Below are 5,014 nucleotides of genomic sequence, written 5' to 3'. Positions count from 1 at the left end.
TAGCTGATGCTCTCAAATGTCGTTTTTCAACATTGTGTCATTAAATGAAGCAAAAACTGGGAGAGGAGCCCTGAGGATTTTTTGGCGTCCATGCTCCAGCTAATTCTATAGGCAGTCTCTCACAGGACCCCATTTTGTCCTATTTTACCCTTTATTTTCGGACTTTAAAAAGAACTGTAAGACTAGGGGGAGTATAAACATAACCATTGAGAAATAATACCTTTAGGGAGATTGCAGGAGAGATGAGGCTGTTGCTATCCATATTTTGATGTTAACATTGCTTAGGAAAGTCGTGAATGGTGTCCCTTATGGTCTTTGATTATTCTAGGCAGCTGGCTTTCTTTTGGGTTGATAATTACAGCTTTTTGCTCTTGGTTAACTTGAGTGGCCATCCAGAAGTTACCCCGGAGGAGCTTTGGCTCTTTCTATAGCATGAAGATTTCATCTGCTCTACGGGGTAAATTTGCACAGAAAACTAGAGGTGTATGTTACTGAACATAAGAAATTATTGTAAATTACAATACATGACAGAGAACTTGGGGAAAAGATTCAGGTTGGGGAGAAATGTACATTATAGGAATGTTAATAATTGTTCTATGGTATGGGCTGTAATCACAGAGGTCTGAGGATGGGTCACCTGATCCAATCGGTTCCTGCAGCTTGGCTCCTCCCCTTCCTCCCGTTCCTCTTCATTCACTCGCCACCAGATCCAGCATTCACTGTGTGCCAGGCATTGGATGGCTTGACATCAGAGCCACTGAGAACAAATGTAGGGTGCTTAAAGACTCTATACGTTCTCATGTGTCAAAAGAAGGACCCTACTAAGGGGATAGCCCTTAAGGGCAGACCCTCATTTGAAATTTGCCTGTTTGTTGGCCCCCTCCCATCCCCCAGTTTGTACCCCACTGCTTACAGTTTTAGTCCACTCTATTTCTTTACATTAGTCTTACCAATGAGACATGAATTTGAGGAATTTTAGCTTTTTTGCAGTGGGTTTGCCGCCAGAACACAGGTGTTGTGAAAACCACTGCTAAACCTAAACCAAAATGGGAAAGGAAAAGACTCACATCAACATCGCTGTCATTGGACCCATAGATTCAGGCAAGTGTACCACTCCTGGTCATCTGATCTACAAATGTGGTGGGATCGACAAAAGAACAATTGAGAAATTTGAGAAGGAGGCTGCTGGGATAGGAAAGGACTCCTTCAGGTATGCCTGGGAAAGGACTCCTTCAGGTATGCCTGGGTCTTGGATAAATTGAAAGCCGAACGTGAATGTGGTATCACCGTTGATATCTCCTTGTGGAAATTCAAGACCAGCAAGTGCTATGTGACCATCACTGATGCCCCAGGACACGCAGACTTTCTCAAAAACATGATTTCAGGCACATCTCAGGCTGACTGTGCTGTCCTGATTGTTGCTGCTGGTGTGGTGAATTTGAAGCATGTCTCTCCAAGAATGGGCAGACCCATGAGCATGCCCTTCTGTCTTACACACCGGGTGTGGAACAATTAATTGTTGGTGTTCACAAAATGGATTCCACTGAGTTGTCCTACAGCCGGAAGAGATACGAAGAAATCATTAAGGAAGTCAGCACTTACATTAAGAAAATTGGCTACAACCTCAGCATGTTAGCATTTGTGCCCATTTCCAGTTGGAATGGTGACAACATGCAGGAGCCAAGTGCTAACATGTCTCAGTTCAAGGGATGGACAGTCACCCGTAAAGATGGCAAAGCCAGTGGAACCACACTGCCTGAAGCTCTGGATGGCATTCTGCCACTGACTTGTCCAGCTGACAAGCCCTCGTGTCTGCCTCTCCAGGACGTCTACAGAATTGGTGGTATTGGTGCCGTCCCTGTGGGCCGAGTGGAGACTGCTGTTCTTAAACCTGGCATGCTGGTCACCTTTGCTCCAGTCAGTGTTACAGCTGAAGTCAAGTGTGTTGAAATGCACCCTGAAGCTTTGAGGGAGGCCCTTCCTGGGGACAATGTGGTCTTTAATGTCAAGTACATATCTGTCAAAGGTGTTCGTCGTGGCAGTGTGGCTGGTGACAGCAAAAACGACCCCCCCATGGAAGCAGCTGGCCTCAGAGCTCAGGTGATTGTCCTGAGCCATCCAGGCCAAATCAGTGCTGGATAGGCACCTGTGCTGGATTTTCACACAGTTCACATTGCTTGTAAGTTTGCTGAGCCAAAGGAGAAGATGGGACCATCTTCCAGCTTTTTTCCAGAACGATGATCTAAGTTCTTGAAATCTGGTGATGCTGCCATTGTTGGTATGGTTCCGGGCAAGCCTATGTGTGTTGAGAGCTTCTCTGCCATCCTCCTCTGGGCCGTTCTGCTGTTTGTGACACGAGACAGACGGTTGCTGTGGGCATTATCAAAGCAGTGGACAAGAAGGTAGCTAGAGCTGGCAAGGCCACCAAGTCTGCCCAGAAAGCTCCAAAGGGTAAATGAATATTATCCCCAATATCTGCCACCCTTAGTCAGTGGTGGAAGAAAAGTCTCAGAGCTGTTTGTGTCATTGGCCGTTTAATAGTAAAAGACTGGTTAATGAGAACAGTGCATCGTAAAACCTTCAGAAGAAAAGGAGAATGTTTTGTGGACCATTTGTGGTTTTGTGTGTGTGTCAGTTTTAAGTTATTCGTTTCTAAAACCAGTGCTTTTTAATGGAAACAACTTGACCAAAAATCTGTCATAGAATTTTGAGACCCATTAAAATAAAATTTAATGAGAAAAAAAAAGAATTGGAGGAATTTTAAATCCCCTCCTTTAAAAACTTCATTGCTTCTTAGAGCATTAAGGACTTTCCTTAGGGTGAATTGATAGAACTCGGTTTTGGTCCTCTGTAACACCAAATTAAAGGATGCTGTCAAGAAAATAAGTTTTGATTGAGTATAATTTTGGAAGACCTGGTGTATTCCTTTCCCGTGGCTGCTGTCACAAATCACCATAAACAAATTACCATAAATTTTAAACAAGAGAAGTTTATTCTCTCACAGCCTGGAGGCCACAAGTCTAGAATCAGTAGCACGGGGCGAAATCTGGTGTCAGCAGGGCTGTGCTCCCTCTGGAGGGCCTAGAGCACAATCTCCTTGCTTCATGGCTCCAGCACTCCTTGGCTTATGTTTGCATTACCCCAGTCTGTGCCTCCAGGGTCAGACCGCCTTCTCCTCCCCACCTGCCCCTCTCTCCTAAGAATACCTGTGGTTGTATTTCACACCCACCTGGTCAGCCTACCTTGGGATGCTTAGCTTAATTACATTATGCAAAGTCCTTTTTTGGGGGGGTGACATTTGTAACATTCACAGGCTCCAGGAATTAGGACGGGGATGTCTTTAGGGGGCCATTATTTAGCCTCCCGTACCTGGTGAAGTACCATAGCAGGAGCTCAGACAGCATCTGCCCTGAGGCCCTGAGAGCAGAAGGGGCCGAGGGCTGAATCAGAGGGACTGGGGTGGAGGAGAAAAGAAAAGCATGCTGTTTCCAAACTTAGCAGAGCTACCCCTCCACCTTCCTGTCTCCTTTCCCTTTTCTCTTCCCCCTCTTCATCCTTTCTTATCCCCTTTCTGTCACAGGACTCCTTGCTCCCAGGCCTCAGGATTCAAGATGCTCTGATGTATTTCTGATGCATTATGAGTTAGGTCATCTTTAGTGTATAGCCTATGCCTTTGTTATCGCACATACACATGCGTACACATGCAGCCTTGTGCTCTCTCACACACACACACACACACGCACGCACGCATAGGATGGCCGTGTCTCAAACCTAGCTAATTAAGACTCAGTCTTTCTTTTCTGCACCCTTCTCCAACATCCTTCTTCTCGTTGGCCACGCTGAAAATGCCACGCTTCTGAAAATGCCACGCTCACGCTCACCAGGACCTATGATTCAAGCAGCTCTGGGTGTGAATCTTAACTCTGCTTATGCGGGAGGCCGCTGCACCTTTGCATCCACAAAGCAGAGTAGACAACCTCCTTCCTAAGCTTAGTGAGATGACTGTGAGGTAATGTTTGTGAAGTCCGTGCCACAGCGCCTGGCCCCTAGGAGGTGTGCAGGGGCTGACCTCCTCATGGGTCGATCTGGTAGAGCACCTGCTGTTTTCCTGGAACCGTGCTGAACCCTCATATGACAATGACAATGGGGATCAGAACCCAGTCGCGGCCTTTCAGGAGTTTATGGAGTGAGGCAGATCCGGGAAGGGAATCTGACACAAGCTGGCAGGAGGCAGCTGATGGTGAGAAGAGCTCAGAGAGGACTTCCTGGAGGAGATGATGAGTGGAGTTCTGAACGGTGAGTGAGTGTATTGTTTCCTAGGGCTGCCACAAACGTGGTAACTTCAAACAATGGAAATGAATTTTCTTAAGTTTTGGAAGCTGGAAGTCCAGAAAGGAGGTGTCAGCAGGGCCATGGGCCTTCTGAAGACCTAGGGGAGATTTTGTTCATTGTCTCTTCCAGCTCCGTGTGGCACAGGCCCTTCTTGGTTTGGGGCAGCATAATTCTGGTCTTTGCCTTTGTCTTCACGTGGCTGTCCGTGTGACATTGTAAGGACATTTGACATATTTGTCTTTGGACTTAGAGCCCACCTGGATAATCTAGGATGATCTCATCTCGAGATCCGTAACTTGATTACATGTGCAAAGACGCTTTTGCCAAGTGATGTAACAACCACAAGTCTGATGGACATAACTTTTGAGAAAACACCATTCAACCCACCACAGTGAGTAGGAGGTAGCCGAGCAAAGTCTAGTGGGAGGAGTGCTCTCAGTAAAAGGGGGGGCACAGGGCATGGAGTGGCTTTCTGGTTTTGGGAAACCACAGTGTAGTATTACTAGACCAGGAATTGTGAGGAGGACCGAGGGAGGGAATGAGTGGAGAGGCAGGCTTGGCACAAAGCAATTTAGCTTCTGTCATGGGTTGAGATAAAGATGCTGAGGTCCTGCATGAGAGTTAAAGATGGCCGAACTTGTTGGAGAGAGAAAATCATCAGGACCAGGGAAAGGATTCAACA

General features: G+C 46.6%; 1 pseudogene; it reads left to right on the top strand.

Annotated features, from left to right (window-relative positions):
• Positions 1-1,041: 1,041 nt before the first annotated feature.
• Positions 1,042-2,512, top strand: LOC109488399 (annotated as a pseudogene).
• Positions 2,513-5,014: the final 2,502 nt, after the last annotated feature.

The sequence above is a fragment of the Ailuropoda melanoleuca genome, chromosome 18 (assembly GCF_002007445.2).
Source record: "Ailuropoda melanoleuca isolate Jingjing chromosome 18, ASM200744v2, whole genome shotgun sequence".
NCBI lineage: Eukaryota > Metazoa > Chordata > Mammalia > Carnivora > Ursidae > Ailuropoda > Ailuropoda melanoleuca.
The sequence above is the reverse complement of the archived record's forward strand: the minus strand, read 5'-3'. Positions and strand labels throughout refer to the sequence as shown.